The sequence below is a fragment of the Rutidosis leptorrhynchoides genome, chromosome 8 (genome assembly GCF_046630445.1).
Source record: "Rutidosis leptorrhynchoides isolate AG116_Rl617_1_P2 chromosome 8, CSIRO_AGI_Rlap_v1, whole genome shotgun sequence".
In the NCBI taxonomy this organism is placed as follows: Eukaryota; Viridiplantae; Streptophyta; class Magnoliopsida; order Asterales; family Asteraceae; genus Rutidosis; species Rutidosis leptorrhynchoides.
The window spans coordinates 131,318,387-131,339,165 of NC_092340.1; positions in this window are offsets into that span (position 1 = coordinate 131,318,387).

Below are 20,779 nucleotides of genomic sequence, written 5' to 3' on the forward strand. Positions count from 1 at the left end.
TTCAGTGGTACCCGTCGCTTATGATCCCTGGGCCCGCAGGAGGGCCTTATTGAATACTGAAAGGTGCAGGTTCGAATCTCGGCTTGCAACTTCCTGTTGGGTATTAGGGGGAGGTGTCTTACACGGCTTACTTAGCCCTTGCGGGGTGGGCGGTATGGGTGACATAGTCACACGGAGTCAGGGTTTCTCCGCCAGAATAAACCTTTTGAATTTGCGAAATAAAGGTTGTGGCAAAAGAATTACAAATGTTCGAGAAGAAGCTATCAAACAACAAGCCATCAATCACAGAACTTGCAGTTACTATAATGAAGTATGGCATAATAGTAGAGTCTGTAAAGTTAGGAAGCAGAAGATTTTGGAAAAAAAAAATTGAAGACCGGGAGAGAATGGAGCAAGAGATGAATGCACATAGATGAATAAATGTAATACACAGAATATTTGTTTTTTATTTTAATTTTTTTCGATTGATCAATGTTGAAAAAACTAATTTTTGTCATTATAAATTTGTGCAGAACAGAAATTGTAAAAAAGAAATAATATACCTGTTTTGTTTTGAATGATCTAATTTTTTTACATTATGTATTGATACTGTTTGTAAACGACGTCTGTTTGTGACCCTTTCCTGTCTTTTTAATAAACATGTCAATGGTCAAAAGTAAGGTCATATCCATCAAAAGTAAGGTCAATGCCGGTCAATAATCGAAAATTCAGTAATAATCCGTCATAAGTCGGTCAAATCTATCAAAATAGACGTAGGATAGTGTTCTTTTTCGTATAATTCATGTCTCTTTAATAAACAGGTCAATGGTCAAAAGTTAGGTCAAATCCATTAAAAGCTTGGTCAACGCTGGTCAATAATCAAAAATTCAGCAATAATCCGTCATAAGTTGGTCAAATCTGTCAAAATTGTAACAACCCAAACCAAACCACGACAATTCCCGTTAAATTTCACAACATAAAAAAAAATTTCTGGTGCAGTTCATTTGCGCGGCGCGCCAGGTTGGTGCGCGGCGCGCCAAACCACCTGGACAGCCCGCTGTCCCCGAAAGTCAATTTAACGAAAATGTTTGACTAGTTCCCGACACTTTTAGCCAAAACGCTTTTAACCTTACATTAATATATGTAAAACTAGCACATAACTAAGGTTTGAGCGAGTTTTACAAAGTGGGGCCCACACGTGCCCAAATTACCCTTTAAGTATCAAAATACAAATTTTAGACCATAAGACTCTTAATACAAAACAAAGCCGAGCATGGCGATTGGGGATACACTACCCAATCCTAATAAATCCAAAAGCAAGCCTTCTACGCAAACTATACAAGTCCTCTAATCCTCGCGCTTACCCGAGCCACCATCCGCATGCAATCTATAAAAAGAGTCAACAACGAGAGGGTAAGCTAACGCTTAGTGAATGATAATATACTACATACATATATATGCATAAAATGGACACGCCACATAAATAAACAAATACCGCATACCGGAGCGTCCAAGCCTAAAGGCAAGCTAATCTAAGTATACCGTACGATCACTAAGCAACAAGCTAATAATACCATCAATAAGGTAAGTTCACCAACGTCAATGTGAACAACGCCAATAACTACCCCCGGAGGGTTAACTTCATCACGACGACACAACATTAATCACGAATTAGCAATTCGACAATCATGCAACATATCGTGCATATACCAATAACCGCAAATCCACATTAGCTAGCAATACCAATAGCATATAGTTCATAATTAAATATGCCAATACATAATTCATACAACCATGGTTAACCAATTCGAACAAGGGAAACGGTACATACAAGACCGTTGGAGTTCATAACATCCGTTAGTGCTACTTAATCAACGCGTAGTCACTAATCCCCCGGGTGATGTCTTAAACAACGCGACTCACTCACCATTTACAATCTGGCGTCTTAAACAACGCGACGATTCCACATGCCATTCAATACGATGGATGGTGTCTTAAACAACGCGACATCCCCTCCATTACATTGTGGTGTCTTAAACAACGCGACATCCACTTCTTTACCATGTGGTGTCTTAAACAACGCGACATCCACTTCTTTACCATGTGGTGTCTTAAGCAACGCGACAATGCCACATTCATACGACACAAATAAATACATTATATACACATACGCATAATTATTCCACTCACAACCACGTGTGATAACGTACACCCAAAATGTGTACTTTGCCAAAGGTAGTCAACCAAAACGCACAACCGTGCCAATTGGACCTATGCACAAGTCCATCAAATCCACCTATATGTGAAGTGAGCTCTATAGCCGAGAATCACTTCACCCGACCCGCACCCATCCTACACATACATATGCATATAGGATATTAACACTCACCTTGAAGTCTTGAAGAAAGCTTCCAAGTAAACCGCAACTCGCCAATGGAAAATACCTATTCCATTATCACAATTACAACAATACACTTAGAGTGGATTCACAAGTCAACCAAATTCGACACTTAGTGCAATTCGACCCAAATGCACTACCAAGTACAAACCGCGCCCAAACTAACCAATAATCACTAACACAAGTGAGAATGGTCTTAATACGCCAATTAAACCCGATCATAGGTGTTAAACACCTATCTTGCCCAAAATGACACTTAAACCCTAATTTTGACCCATAAAGGTCAAAATCTCATTCTTTACAAGTTTTGACACCAAAACACATTTAACTCGGTTTTATACTTCAACTTAATCCATTTTAAGTTTATAAACTTCATTAAATCGCCAATTGGGTCATAATCACCACCAAACCCTAATTTGACCCAAAGTCAAAGTTAGTCAACCAAATAACCCTAAATAGGTTTCAATACTTCCACAATCACTAAACCTAGTGATTAAACCCAATTTCAAGTTCTAAACATAACCAATTTGTTCACCAAACCGAAATCCACCAACAATAACAATAAACCCGATTACTAGCATCACTAAAGTCACTTCATCACCTAAAAGGGTTTTACAACAAATTAACTCAAACCCTAACTTGAATATCAAATCAAATAATTGAAATTCGGAGTTTGAGCTTACCAATACTATCACCGCGTAGCCAAGAACGAAAGGAACAACTTTAGAACCCGAGCTTTGATGAGAAATCGACTCCTTCTTCCCCAAATCAAGCCATCTCTCTCTAAACCCTTACTCTCTCTCTAAAAATGGTTGAGAGTGTTTTTGGTTGGTGAGAATTTGATCCAAACTGATCAAAGGATCAGTTTTGATGACCCTAAACCGACCCCAAGTGAAAAGACCAAAGTACCCTTCATTTAAAGCCTTTAAAAAGGCTGAAAATTGCTTCTGACCCATTCGGCGCGCCGCGCCACAATGTGGAGCGCCGCTCCACTCTGCAGGTCAGATTTCAGAAACTTGTTTTGGCCATAACTTTTTGACCGTAGCTCCGTTTTCGATGAATCAAATATCGTTGGAAACGTAATAAGATTTTCTTTCCAATGGTAAGGCTTTGAAACATTAACACCAACTTTATTTGGGGTTGAAAAGATACGTACACTCCTCGTCACTTCAGACAATGTCCAGTTTCCTCCAACGTTCGAGCAAGCAACACGTACATGCTTCGTACACTTCATACATGCATAGTACACCATAAATACATTATCTACAATAAATATTTGGGTCTTACAACTCTCCCCCACTTAAACTCGATCACGTCCTCGTGATCTTCTCCACTTAAACAATCCGGACCTGCTTAATGATCCTCACTCAAGTCCCAATACGAACTTTCCTAGACCATTCTTCCCAATGGATCACTTTCAACAACTAAAGTCGTCAACCGTGATTTATCAAAACCACAATCCGAGCACTGAAACCTGCTCAATTTCCCATATCGGGAAAAACTCGACCCATCTCGTACCGAGATATCAATTCCTTAGCGTACCTTTACCAAGGACAACGCTAAAAGCAACCAAGTCTCAACTTAAAGTCAACAATCCGAAACGATGAAGACCGAACCAAACAAATCCTTACGGATAACACCAATCACTAAACATCCCTTGTAGCGCGCAATACGACCAATACGCAACTACCGTAACATCATAAGCGAACGACTAGAACCACTAGCGTCCAATCGACTATAACAACTTAAAGCCCTAGGCGTACAAAATCGACCATTGTCACGCCCGTAACGACATGTGAGCGAAATACGGCTATCGCACCAGTAATCACACAATACGGTCCTCACGATCCCACCATAGGAGTATAAAACAACTGATAGATCACTCAACACCGGATGAAGTCAGCGGACCCGAAAGTCATGCTCCACCGATATAACAATATCTCATGATGAAGTCAGCGGACCCGAAAGTCATGCTTCACCATAATAACAATACCTCACCCAACGAGTTGTGCAACATCGCGCTTCGCAACACTATAGTGAACCCTAACGGATACCACTAACCACCCACAATCGAGCAAGAACCACCTATATCAAACATAGGAACCAAACAATAATTCTCTAAAAGAGAATCCGACACACACACATCCCTTAACCGAGGGATTTCACCTTGCTCGCCAAACACATCCATTATCTCTCAATGAGATTTACCACATTACCACCTCGGTGGTAATTTAAATCCAAACCAATAGTACAACTTGAACCAAAATTGTACTCCACCACAAATCGACCAAAAACTAGGTCCCAACACAAGTTTCGGATCTACCATAAGCACTATCCAAAATCTCACCCTAAAACTTCCTCGTACGGGAGTGTAACTCCCCCACTTGGAACTACGTTCCATATCCATAACTCGTACTACCGTACAGTGCTACCAAATGTAGACTTTACCAACAATTGGGTTCACACGACCCATTACCATACCCTGCTCCAAACCTTGAGCATACTAAGGATCTTAACCTATCCTTAAACACTTTGAACGAAAAGTGTACCACAGATTACACGAACTATACACTCGCAATTATCCAATTGCTTTAGTTTGTCGAATTTCAACCTAGTCACTCATGTACTTAAGGGTTTCTCCCGGTACCCTACGTACAATGTAACTACAACACCATCGGAGTCGACATCACGCTAGTAGGTATAAAAGAGGCACCTAATGTCGCGTTATGAAGACTCCATTACCAACATACATCGAGATTTTAAACACTCGATCTCAAGGGTTCCAACCACCCGACGAACCTCATGGTTCATCACTTCAACATAAAAGCGAACACGCGCTTAACAATCGAACACCAAAACCATTTCCGTGGCTTGGTAGAAACATTTCTCAAATATCAAGGAATGCTTGGTTGCACCAAGTCTTACGCCCTTCGCCCGACAATCAAACGTCACCATAGGGTACTTCCATTAGGAACGTCACCCATAACAACAATATGCACAACACAAGGCATTAACAACTCAAACTCAAACGGCATCGAACATTCCCAAGACTTGTGACTCCTCATGCCACCATTGTAACATCTAGACGCGCTAGAATTCGATATACTCGTCCGCGTACCACCCGTGCTCACACTCGGACCCTTAGTCCTCTTACTCGGAGCACCATAAGAAACAACCCTTCTATCCCTTGAAGGCTCACCCTTCTTCGATCGTGTATGCGACTCGAAACCCCTAGCCAAGTCGAATAATTCCGAAAACGATTTCGCTTGACCACGTCTAATTTTTCTTTTTCGAGTCGTCATTCAAAGTCCGATAGAAATCCCCCATTAATAAACGATCACTTCCCAAATACTCCGGACAAAAACGAGCCTTCGCCATAAAGGTCGTCTTGAGAGTATTTAAATCCATAGATCCTTGTCGCAAATTTCGCAACTCATTACGCAATTCCCACAAATCGGCCGAAGTCCGGAACTCCTCGAAGAATTCCTCCTTAACTCGTCCCACGATAATGCCATAAACGTCTCGCCACCGACAAGATCAATCTTACCATCCAACCAATCCCTTGCCCTACCCCGTAACAAACTAGTAGCGAGCCTCGTCTTCTTCTCGGGAGGGCAATCAATCGTACGATAACACCCTTCGACGTCCGAAATCCAAGTTGTGCTCACCAAAGGATCCGACTTTCCGTCATACATCGGGGATTTAGTCCTCATGAAGCCCTTAAGATAACGCTCCATTTCGCTACTACTTTGAAGTTCGGAATACCTCCTTTCCATTCTTTCTTCCAACGCACCCATTTGCTCCGCAACGGCGGCCGCAACTCTAGCGTTAAACTCCGCGTCATTCGCCTCGGTCTCGTTTCGCGTCGTCATTCAAAAGAATGCAAAACGATTAGTCCACGAACGTATAAAACCGCACGCACAACACCATCCCATCTTGCTAAACACTCGTCGTACATCACTTGTTAGACACGATTTGTACCCGTAATAAGGTTTGCAAGTTCTTATTACGCACACACGCCGCATCGACTCGTTAGTACAACGACCGCCTCGCTCGATGATAAGAACAAACACAACCAAAATTCTACGCGATACAAACACACGCGAGAATTATTACCACAACACAAAAGCATATTAATAATATCCGCATTACTAATATATACGTTAGTCGACCTATAAACAAGGCACTAACTAAACCCATTCCGACCCTAAATCCTACAAGTCCCGCAACAATTTAAGCACACACAAAAGTCTAAGTCTAGGCACCTATCTCAAGTCACCTAAATCCCTTAGACCATGCTCTGATACCACTTGTAACAACCCAAACCAAACCACGACAATTCCCGTTAAATTTCACAACATAAAAAAAAATTTCTGGTGCAGTTCATTTGCGCGGCGCGCCAGGTTGGTGCGCGGCGTGCCAGGTTGGTGCGCGGCGCGCCAAACCACCTGGACAGCCCGCTGTCCCCGAAAGTCAATTTAACGAAAATGTTTGACTAGTTCCCGACACTTTTAGCCAAAACGCTTTTAACCTTACATTAATATATGTAAAACTAGCACATAACTAAGGTTTGAGCGAGTTTTACAAAGTGGGGCCCACACGTGCCCAAATTACCCTTTAAGTATCAAAATACAAATTTTAGACCATAAGACTCTTAATACAAAACAAAGCCGAGCATGGCGATTGGGGATACACTACCCAATCCTAATAAATCCAAAAGCAAGCCTTCTACGCAAACTATACAAGTCCTCTAATCCTCGCGCTTACCCGAGCCACCATCCGCATGCAATCTATAAAAAGAGTCAACAACGAGAGGGTAAGCTAACGCTTAGTGAATGATAATATACTACATACATATATATGCATAAAATGGACACGCCACATAAATAAACAAATACCGCATACCGGAGCGTCCAAGCCTAAAGGCAAGCTAATCTAAGTATACCGTACGATCACTAAGCAACAAGCTAATAATACCATCAATAAGGTAAGTTCACCAACGTCAATGTGAACAACGCCAATAACTACCCCCGGAGGGTTAACTTCATCACGACGACACAACATTAATCACGAATTAGCAATTCGACAATCATGCAACATATCGTGCATATACCAATAACCGCAAATCCACATTAGCTAGCAATACCAATAGCATATAGTTCATAATTAAATATGCCAATACATAATTCATACAACCATGGTTAACCAATTCGAACAAGGGAAACGGTACATACAAGACCGTTGGAGTTCATAACATCCGTTAGTGCTACTTAATCAACGCGTAGTCACTAATCCCCCGGGTGATGTCTTAAACAACGCGACTCACTCACCCTTTACAATGTGGCGTCTTAAACAACGCGACGATTCCACATGCCATTCAATACGATGGATGGTGTCTTAAACAACGCGACATCCCCTCCATTACATTGTGGTGTCTTAAACAACGCGACATCCACTTCTTTGCCATGTGGTGTCTTAAACAACGCGACATCCACTTCTTTACCATGTGGTGTCTTAAGCAACGCGACAATGCCACATTCATACGACACAAATAAATACATTATATACACATACGCATAATTATTCCACTCACAACCACGTGTGATAACGTACACCCAAAATGTGTACTTTGCCAAAGGTAGTCAACCAAAACGCACAACCGTGCCAATTGGACCTATGCACAAGTCCATCAAATCCACCTATATGTGAAGTGAGCTCTATAGCCGAGAATCACTTCACCCGACCCGCACCCATCCTACACATACATATGCATATAGGATATTAACACTCACCTTGAAGTCTTGAAGAAAGCTTCCAAGTAAACCGCAACTCGCCAATGGAAAATACCTATTCCATTATCACAATTACAACAATACACTTAGAGTGGATTCACAAGTCAACCAAATTCGACACTTAGTGCAATTCGACCCAAATGCACTACCAAGTACAAACCGCGCCCAAACTAACCAATAATCACTAACACAAGTGAGAATGGTCTTAATACGCCAATTAAACCCGATCATAGGTGTTAAACACCTATCTTGCCCAAAATGACACTTAAACCCTAATTTTGACCCATAAAGGTCAAAATCTCATTCTTTACAAGTTTTGACACCAAAACACATTTAACTCGGTTTTATACTTCAACTTAATCCATTTTAAGTTTATAAACTTCATTAAATCGCCAATTGGGTCATAATCACCACCAAACCCTAATTTGACCCAAAGTCAAAGTTAGTCAACCAAATAACCCTAAATAGGTTTCAATACTTCCACAATCACTAAACCTAGTGATTAAACCCAATTTCAAGTTCTAAACATAACCAATTTGTTCACCAAACCGAAATCCACCAACAATAACAATAAACCCGATTACTAGCATCACTAAAGTCACTTCATCACCTAAAAGGGTTTTACAACAAATTAACTCAAACCCTAACTTGAATATCAAATCAAATAATTGAAATTCGGAGTTTGAGCTTACCAATACTATCACCGCGTAGCCAAGAACGAAAGGAACAACTTTAGAACCCGAGCTTTGATGAGAAATCGACTCCTTCTTCCCCAAATCAAGCCATCTCTCTCTAAACCCTTACTCTCTCTCTAAAAATGGTTGAGAGTGTTTTTGGTTGGTGAGAATTTGATCCAAACTGATCAAAGGATCAGTTTTGATGACCCTAAACCGACCCCAAGTGAAAAGACCAAAGTACCCTTCATTTAAAGCCTTTAAAAAGGCTGAAAATTGCTTCTGACCCATTCGGCGCGCCGCGCCACAATGTGGAGCGCCGCTCCACTCTGCAGGTCAGATTTCAGAAACTTGTTTTGGCCATAACTTTTTGACCGTAGCTCCGTTTTCGATGAATCAAATATCGTTGGAAACGTAATAAGATTTTCTTTCCAATGGTAAGGCTTTGAAACATTAACACCAACTTTATTTGGGGTTGAAAAGATACGTACACTCCTCGTCACTTCAGACAATGTCCAGTTTCCTCCAACGTTCGAGCAAGCAACACGTACATGCTTCGTACACTTCATACATGCATAGTACACCATAAATACATTATCTACAATAAATATTTGGGTCTTACAAAAATAGATGTAGGTTAGTGTTTTTTTTTTATAATGTTGAATGATTATAAATAGATGTAGAACTTAAACTTGAAAAATTTATTATGGTCTACATTTATTATGATTCACAAGTATATGTTCTACATTTTGTAGATATTAAACAGTTAGATGTGAGTCTGATGTCAATGATTAATAAAAGAATTTGAACATTTTTTAAATTCAATATCTTTTAGATTAGAACAAATTGTTATCCTATATTGTTATGTTCTACATTCTTATGTTCTACATTTAACACAAATTAGAATTTAAAAAATTGTTCGAATTTAAAAATTGTTCGAATTTAACAAATTGTTCGAATTTTGAAAAATTGTTAGAATTTAATTATTTTTCTTTTAACATGTATAATGTAGAACAGTTTATTGTAGAACTTGTAAACGTAGAACAACAATTTTGTTATAATTTAAACTTTAATGTTAGAATTTTTAAAAATGTTCTTTTGTAATTTAAACTTTAATGTTAGAACTTTAATCTTCGTATTTTAAAAAATGTTCGTTTATGAAAAATTGTTCGTTTTTAAAAAATTGTTCGTATATGAAAAATTGTTCGTATTTTAAAAAATGTTCGTTTATGACAAAATGTTCGTATTTTAAAAAATTGTTCATATTTAAAAATTTGTTTTTATTTAAAAAATTGTTCGTTTATGAAAAATTGTTCGTTTATGAAAAATTGTTTGTATTTAAAAAATTGTTCGAATATACAAAATTGTTCGTCCGTGTACTTTTATTGTTCGAATATAATAAATTGTTTGAATTTGAAAAATGTAGAACAGTTAATTGTAGAACTTGTAAACATAGAACAACAATTTTGTTCTAATATTATTCAAGAAATTTTAAATGTAGAAGATAAAATGTTAATTGTAGAACACTTAATTCTTATATACTTTTTAAGTTTTACAAATTTCCATATATATATATATATATATATATATATATATATATATATATATATATATATATATATATATATATATATATATATATATATATATATATAATGTAGAATATAGAATGTTATTGTAGAACAGAGAAATAATATTATGTAGAAATTAAATGTAGAACAAACGAATGTAGAACATGATGTTTTCTATATGCTGCATGCATTTGTAATCATGCAACTGTTGTATAGAATATTTATTTTAAATAAAATCAAGTATGACAGCAGGTACAATAAAAAACAACATCATTTCATATAATAGCATATAAATACATAAGAAAGGTTGCATGCTAATTGAGTTTAAATTAACTAAAACATTAGATTGTGACACCAATAGAGTAATAAAGTATACTAATAAGTACATCATACAATGAATCTTGATGCATAAAAAGTCTTTGCCATTCTAGAACGGTAGTCTTTTGCCATTACTTGGGAATCATCATCAAATGCATAAGAAAGTTTGCATGCTAACCTCTCCATGTGAATACACACACATACACTGCAATCGCCAAAATTTCCTTTTTGTTTTGGTACTTGCATATCATTGTAGGTAGATGGCATGATTATTTCCTTTGATGATGTGTAGTTAATTTATTTAAGAAAATCAGGAAGACTATCCACTAACATTCTAACTAGGTCACGACGAGATTTAGTACTACCACAATCTGGAAAACTATCATAAAGGTCAACATGAAAATTGCTCAGATCAAGCACCAACAAGATCCAATGTTTGATCGTTGTTAAAAGCATAGGAAATAGGACCTATAAAAAACAGACGTAAAAACACATAAAAATAGTAGTTTTGATATTAATTGATGATTTACTTTTTATTAAAAACATTTACCTTTCCACATTGTGACCAGTTAGGATATTCAGGTAGCTTACCATCAGCAAAACTAGTGATAGCACTGACATGTTTTGGATTTTTAGTTTTATCACTTTGGAATCTCACCATCCACCTTATAAAATTCTCTGGCATGATTGTACATTGTTTCTTTGTTCCAAAAAATCCAGTGTCCGATTTTGATTTCCTTTTGATCCACCACATGATCATATTCCCCCAACCATTTATGTGCTGCAAAAAAAAAAAAAAAAAAAAAAGATTAAAAAAATAATAATAATATGTATTCAAAATTTTTTAACAGTTATGCCACAAATAGAAAATTTAGCTACTTACAAAAGTACTGAGATAACCGCTTTCAACTGTTCCATCCAATCTTCCCCAGAATTCTTTATCAGTGTATATTTATCATTTTGCTTGATAAACACGGAATGAAACTCAAAACTATTATCCTTTTCCAAATCATTTACTGTTGAAGGTCCTGGACGTGATTTCTTGTAATCAAAAGAATCTGGCGGAGGATATAGTCCACCTTCCTTTTTCATCAAACTTTCAAGTATTTCAATAATATCACCGTCGTCGATTTTGGGATTTTTGATTCTTGAACGTTTGTATTTTTTCGAATATCTAGCTTCCTTTTTAACAACTACTTTCTCATCTCTAAGAATACTTGTAGTACTCTCTAATTCATTCTGTTTGTCTTCAACAACCATCTTCTCATGAGTAATTAAAGTATTATTCTTGTTTTTTTTCAGTTCCCTCACTGTACCGAAAGGTGATCTTTTAACATATGTGGCTTTTGTATATCTGTAGGTCCTTCTTAACTTTGGTGTCGCTACCTTTACATTTGTATCAAATGGTTTTAAATCATTTACTATTGGTATGGATTCAGATACATAACCATCGAAATAGTCTTCATCGTCCTTTAAAAAAAATATAAAAAAACAATGTCAAACATTCAGTTCAAACACATAAAAAAAATTTCAGCCTGTAACTTAAAAATTAATAAATAAATAAATAAAAATAAAAAAAGGTAAAAAAAAATACACTAGTAGCTACTGCAAAGCTGTATTAGTATTCAGTTTAAACTTTTGAAAAAAAAAAAGTATAGTTTTTTAGTTACCTCAATCTCTTGAATTTTAAACTTTGAATCTGTCTCCAATTTTTCAATCTTTTGCTGCAGTTGTCTTATGATTATCTTATCTTCATCTTTTGATTTTTCCAATTCTTGAATTAAAACACTCTGTTCATTAATTTTGGAATCTTGTTCATTAATTCTCCGTTGAAGAGAGGCTATAATGTGACTCAGATCTTTATTTTTATCGTCATTACATTGCCCAAATTGTGTCTCATTTGTTTCATTTGTAGCCTTCTCTTCATTTTTTTTCATTTTTTACCTCATCTTCGCTTGTTTCAATCATTTCATCTTCTGTTCGAATAATTTCAACTTGATGATCTCCGTTTTCAAAAAATTCATACTATCAATCCACCACTTGAAACTAGATTCATGTTTTGTGAAAATCAATTCTTGTAGGGGCAATTGATCTGTTGTACAATTATCCTGTGAATAAACAATCATTGCTGTTAACTCTAGGAAAAATCAAAATAAACTATAAGACGACCAAAAACAAAATTTAATCAAAAAACTGTAGAACACAAAGTTTAATTTAATGTTTTTCATCATGATGTTCTGCAACAAGTTCTACATTATATTTTCTTTATTTAAAAATATAAAAATAAATTCTAACCTGTGTTTCCATCGGCTTGAAATAGTCAATGAATTTCGTAATCTTTTTCTTCCTCTTCCATTGTATTGCACGCGGTAGTTCGTTAACATCATCCATGACAACTGATTTGAGAGCATAGGCAGATATCCTTTTGTGATATGCCTCCCATATCCACATCTTCATAAAACACAAAAAACATATTGTTATATAATAAATGATAGTATAATTTAGTATACATTGTAAATTGTAAATTATATGTAAACTTTTACCTTAAATGCCCACGAAAACCAGCTAAATCATATGTGACGGGAGATTCCATATCCCTTTTAATTATTTTGGTTCTTAAAACATTAAACGCCTGCGTCCATATGTATGAACCCCATGGAAACTGGTTCATTAAATTCAAGTCATCAAGTAAATGAAGAAAATTTATATCTATCCTGTCTCGTGGCATCTTCCCAAGAAAGCATTCTTGAACTAATAATACAATAACTACACGAACACAATCCTCATCACTTCTTTTATCATTCCCAGAAAAAAAAATCTTTGTCATTTATCAAGTTGATAAAATGTTCAACCTTAAACCTATTGTTAGTTTGATTTTTTAATACACGTGATGCAAATCTAGGCATAGTTTTAGCCTTCTCTTCCCCAATGTAATGTTTAAAATTAGCATTTGGCCCAAAACGCATACCCGTTACTAAACAAAACTCACGTCTACCACATCTAATATTGTAATCAGACACTTTAAACCACAATTTTTCATGCTCCTCTTTTAGTTTGCATTCATCTGGTCGAGAAATCTGATTCTGGAGTAAAAAAATGGATATAACCTGGGTTGGTGTGGTGACAATTTATATCTAACCAATAACGAAAGCAAGTGTTGTCGAAATCTTTTCTTTGTTGAGTACTTAGTCTACTCCTTATAAATTTAATTCTATTCATCTTGTTCCGACATGTAATTTTTGCTTCAAAATAATCCCCCTGTAATAAATCTTGTGTCATACTCAAATTGTCAAACACATTTGTTTTTGGAAAACAGAAAATGTATGCTTCATAAGTTATGCTTTCTAATTATGCTTGACGAATAATTAGCATAGATTCAAACAAAAATTATAGAACATTCATGTACAAAAAGGACCATGTAGAAACATAGATGTACAAAAAAAAGATCATTTTAGGACTCATATACAAATAATGATTGTTGAAATATTAAGCATCTAAACAAATTCACACACATTCAACATGAACTCCAGCACAAAAATAACATGTATACAAGGTGTTCGATGAAATGATTGACACAAAATCTATGAAAAAATCATCAAAAAAATCAGGAATCTTCTAAAAGCACTTATATATCAACAATATGATACATTAAGATGAATACAAAGTTTGACTGTAATACCTCGGTATCAGACATAGTTATCAAGTTCTATCCTCCAACGATCGTCGTAATGCTAATGAATTGCACTTTTTGCTTATAGAATTTAGTAAATTAAGTAGTTAAAGTGAAATCTGTTTTTTAGGGTATGAATTTTTGATTTGATTTTGCAAATGAAACTTAGAGTTTTGATTCGTGTTTCCCCCAAAATTCTGCTTATGTAAATGATCGCCAAATTTATAAAAAAATAAGTACACAATAGGTCCTTGATTTAATATATATGATTCTTTAATAGTACCTATAATATTTAGAAAAGTTTCATAACGTCCCTGTCATATGTTTAAGTCGAAATACGAACAAATAACTTTAAATTCGAACACGTTCTACATTATTGTTCTACATTCATTAACTTAAGTGTTCTACATTTTTAATTTTACATTATTTGTAAAAATATAAAAGGATGAAAACGGATTAAAAATATAATATGGGATGATTTAAGTAAATTTGTAGGGTTAAAAGACACGGTGAAAATCATAACATTCACGTTCTACAAAAAGCCCTATTTCTACAAAAACTCCTCTTTCTATAAACCCTAATCAAATTCAATTTTAATTCAAAATTGATCATCTTGTTTTGACGATTCTTCCAATGGCGACCACTAATGAAGTAATTGAAGGCAGTGTGATGAAGCTTACAAAGAAAAATCCATGGAATTACACACCTCCTAGTAACGTAAACCGATCAAAAGAAATCAGTCAAAACAAACAAATTCAAGTAAGTTTAAATAACCAAGTTGCTAACACATCAGTTCCAAATCGTGAAAAAACCAAAGGTTATAAACAAATGATAAGTTTTATGGAATCACATCCTTTGAATTTAGCTTTTTTGAAGACATTTTAATTATTCCAGAATTTTTAGCAGAATTTTGGTATACATGTTCACTTAGTGAAGATGGTACAAGTTTTACTGGTTCAATATTAGAGGGTAATAGGAGAATTTCAATTGATCAATCTGATATAAGAATCGTTTTGGGACTGCCTGATAGTAGAAGTTTTACTGCAGTTCTTAATAAGAAGGAATATGAACGAATTCTTTCCAAGGTAGGATTTACAAGTCGTCCAGATGGTAGAATTTCCACTAAGTATTTTACAAATAGGTGGAGGTTTCTGGTTGTAATTATTAACAGATGTTTAACACATAAAACTGGAAGTTCTGATATCGTTAACCAGTTTGGGATATTAATTTTAAGTTCATTTATTGATGGGTTAGGTATTGACTATGCTAAACTCTATTTTGAAGAGTTTGTTAGGTTACTGAAAGAACCTACTAAGTGCTATCAAGTTCCTTTCAATAGACTTTTTTCACTAATTTTTCGATATAAGTTGGGTAAGAAACAGTATGAGGAGTTTCTTGAATCAAAACATACAAGGAGAATTGAATCAATGGACAAAACAGTTTTCACGATATTGGTGACAAAGAGTCTAAATTAACGAGGCATATGAATAAATGGCTTAAAAAGAAATATAAAGTACCTGTTGTTGATGATGAAGTAGATCAGACAGTCGAAGGAGTAGCGCAAGCGGTATGTAATAAAACTTTGTTTATTATATTTTATATTTATAATTTACTTTATTATAAAAACTATTGTACAAAAATTTATTCTATGATTCGTAAAAAGAAATAAAAAAACATTCTGTCCAGTTGTTGACGATCGGTGAAGTTGGAGATCAAAGTCAAGACATAATTGTGGTAAATGTTGAAATGAAAAATGTAGATGACCATGAAGAAGTTGATGCGGTCAATGCTGAAAAACAATCAAGTGAACAATTTTTTCATATCCCTGTTGATGAAGAGAATCATTCTGATCCTAATGAAGAGGATGATTTTGTTGAAGATCAAATAAAACAAAATTCAATAAAAAATAAAAAACCTAATGTTATGACTGTAATCAGTAATTTAGAGAAGAAAGTACAGACGCTTATTAACGATGTAAAGACTGTGAAAAGTGATATAAAAGACGCTACCGACGAGGTTAGAAATTTAAAGGAAAAAGTTGATGAAATTGAGAAAAAGAACAGTGTATATGAGATTGTTTTGAGAACATCTGTTTCTAAAGTTGAACAAAAAGTTGGAGTTTTGGAGTCTAAGGCGGAAATGATCAATGATGTACATAATAAGGTTTTGGATGTTGAGGTTGATATTCTGAATTTAAAAAACAATCTGCAGAATGAGAATAAAATCAAGATGATTGATGAGTGTGTTGATGCTACAAAGTATGATCCTATGAAGAAGCTCATTGTATTGGATATAAACGGATTGCTTGCCAAAATTATATTTTGCAAAACTAGCTATAAAAAAGAAGATTACAGAACCGGAAACAACTCTGGTAAGTCTTACAAAATCTATTTTTTATATTATTTATATTAAAAAAATATTGTCACTTGTCAATTTAATTTAAATAACATTTCAGTGTTTAAAAGACCATACTGCGATGAGTTTTTGAATTTCTGCTTCAAAGCAAGTTCAATGTGGGGATTTGGACATCACGAGAAGGGTAATCATATGATATATAATGTAGTTATATATTAAGTTAAGTAAATTAAAACAATTTACAATTTTTTAATGTGAATTATATACAGGCATAATATGGATCCTATAGTTAGATATCTGATAAAATACAATGAAAATCGATTCATATTATGTTGGGTAAGTATATACATCCTGTTTAAAAAGTTTAATGATCAGATTTTTAGAATGTAGAACATGATGTTCTACATACCGTTCTACATTATCTTCTAGAATGTAGAACAGATTTTTAGAACTTAACTTTTGCAGACTTCATACTCTGAGAATGTTTCCTTTTGCAAGATCAAACAAAATGTTTTAAAAAAGTAAACAATAGCCACCCAGACAAAGACAAAAGGTATTTTTTGTTCAAACCACTTCATTTGTTATGGGATAACCGTGAAAACAAACTTTAATGGAAACCAAGGGAGTATAATGAAACCAACACAGTTTTAATAGATGACTCTCTAAAAAAGGCAATACTGAACCCAGTAAGTTGTGTTTGTTATGTAATTATTTATTTATTCATTTTTAATTTGGAATGTTAAAACTGATATAAAAAAATGACTGAAAATTGCAGAAATACACCGCGATGTTCTCATACCCTTATAACCATGTTGATAAGCAAGATGATGGTATAGGTAATTGATTATATTGATTTTTATATTTTAAATAAGATAGATATAATTAAAAAAAGATTTTAGAAAACACTTATAAAAAAAATATATAAAAATTTTGAATTCAATAATTTGGACAGGTCCTGGCGGTGATTTTTGTAAGTACCTTGATTCGCTGGCAGCAGCTGATACTGTTAACAAATTTATTGAGCATAAGCATTTTGGACAGCCACTTATAGATCATAAACATCATGACTGGGCATTCTACGATAATATAATTAAAGAATACAAAGGAAAGACAAGTGTTGAGTAGGAAAAGGTAAATGTCTCTTTTAAAATAACTTTCTTTATTAAGTTTTTTAATATGTAAATAAATTTTATATGATTATATTATGTAAATTACATTTAGGTTGTATGTCAAGTTGAACCGAAAGCTATTGACAATTTGTATAAAAGAACAAGAAGCAACTCAACAATAGATGAACAACAACTCTCACCTAGGAAGCGGCATAACAAAGGTGCTCCTTTTAAGGAATTTTATTATCCGGAAGAAAACGCTCTTGGTCCTTGTTGTGAATCTGTTTTGATACAAGAACAAGACTTCGAATTATTATAACCTCGAAGTTCTTTAAATGACACAATCATTGACTTCTATCTCTTGTATGTCTATCTTGATCTTGAACTCAAAAACTATTACCAATTAGCATTGGCCATTTATATTAAAATTAATTGCAGGTATTTGAAGAATAAACTAAAAGCTGAAGATGTTCAAAAATTCCACGTATTTAACAGTCATTTCTTCATGAAACTTATTGGACAAGACTGCAAAAATCTTAAAAATTTTGAAGTACATGAAGGTTGTAAACGTGTGAAAATTTGGACGAAAAAACTGAACTTTTTGAGAAGGACTTCATCATTATTCCTGTAGTGTTCAAGTAAGTATATCAAAATGAGTACTTTATATTATTTAATTTTAAAAAATGTTATTAATTTGAAAAATATTTTGTTGTTATAGTAATCATTGGAGCATTGTTGTCATTTGTCATCTAACACAACTTATATATGGTCGATTTATAAACGATTCATCGAAAGTTCCGTGTATTTTGCATATGGATCCTATGAAAGGATCTCAACTGTAAGTTAAAAGAATTGTTAAAAGGTATTGATTACATTAGTTTTTAAAAACTTAATGATAAAGTAATTCTATTTTTTTTTCTAACTTTTGAATATGAAAAATAAAGTTTTCTACTTGAAGAATGGATGCAAAGAAATAGTTTAGTTTCTGAAGATGATATGTCTAAGAAGTTAAAAATAATGAAAGTGTTTTCACCAGAGGTATGAATTTTATTTTATATTTTATTTAATTATTTATTAATATATGAATACAAATTGAAATTTCCATCCATTGATAAATGCTTTATTTTTTGACAGTTACCTCAGCAACCTAATTTGCATGATTGTGCTTTGTTCATACTTCATTATGTGGAACTTTTTTTGAAACAAATCCCTTTAGAAATCAACGAATCAACATTTGGTCAGCAAACTGATAGTGCAGGATTTGTAAGTATTTTTTTATTAATGATTTTTTCATACTAAAATTGATTAAATTGTAATTATTTTATTTAAAATAAACTCAATTTTTTTCAGCTAAGTAGAAACTGGTTTAAAAACGAAGATGCAGTTGAAAAGAGATTGTTTATTCGAAACTTAATATGTGAATTTCAGAAGACTTATGCAAAATAGAAATGGAGAAGACTATTGGTGAAACATGAAAAACATAAAAAAAAAAAAATATGTGAGTTAAATATTGTATATTGTACATTTATCATAAAAATACCCATTATGTCAGTAGGTAGATTGTTTCCTTACTCGGATGTTATAGACTAGTGGTGGATGTGCGAAGATCGACAACGTGATGTTGATACTAAGTTAAATACTTTCGAAATGGTTGTTATATGTAATGTAATAAAACTCTTATGTTGATGCTAGCTATAAAAGCTTTTTAATATGTTTGATATATTTAATTATTATTTTTTTATGCTGGTTATATGTGTTCTACATTTACATGTTGTTTTACATTAAATGTAGAAACTCATATAAAATTTGTAGAATATATAAATATTCGTGCAAATGTAGAACACCATGTAAATGTACGTGTAAAAAATCATTCTTAACCCTAACTCTAAACCCAAACACCTTAAATCTAAACCTTAAAACCCTAAGTATAAATCATAAACTTTTTTTTATTGAAAACTGATGTAAAACAGGTGTAGAACAGCATGTAGAACACATTTTTATGTAGAACATATATATGTAGATTTGCATCTATTTGAAATTGTAGAATGAGTTGTGTAGAACATGAAGAACAGTATGTTCTACATGTTTGTTCTACACAAATTATAGAACCAATCCAACAAATGCATCTAAAATTGAAGAAAATATTTTTTGTTCGCCCTTCTAATTATTTTTTCGAATTTCAATTTTTTGTTCGCCCATGTACAAATTGTAGAACATATGCTTGTGGATAATAATAAACGCAGAACAACCATTTTTTTATATATTTCTTTATTATCTATAAGTATAAAACAGTAACATGTAGAACATAATAATTTGTTCGAGTTTAAGTTCTACAAATTTATAATCATTCAACATTACAAAAAAGAACGCTAACCTACGTCTATTTTGATAGATTTGACTGACTTATGACAGATTTATTACTGAATTTTAGATTATTGACCGGCGTTGACCGAACTTTTTAATGGATTTTTGAGCTGACTTTTGTCCATTGATCTGTTTAATAAAGATACAGGACAGGGTCATAATGGTCGTCGTTTACAACAGTATTAATACATAATGTAAAAATTAGATCATTAAAAGATCTTTTTCAAAACAAACAGGTATAATGTTTTGAAATTTTGATGTAAAACAGGTGTAGAACAACATGTAGAACGCTCATTTTATGCTAAGAATTATTGATTGCTATTGAATAATGATAACGATCGTCAAAGTATTATATAATTGAAAATTTACCATTACAAGTATTCATTATAAATTTAACATACATACAAAATGATTAAGCTGCTGCATTTTTACAACCATTTACATCCAAAAGTATCCAACAACTTCTAGGTTAGATGCACATAAAGTTTAACTATCAAAAGACATACACACTAGCTTCATACATATATCAAAAGAGCTAAGCTATTCTAC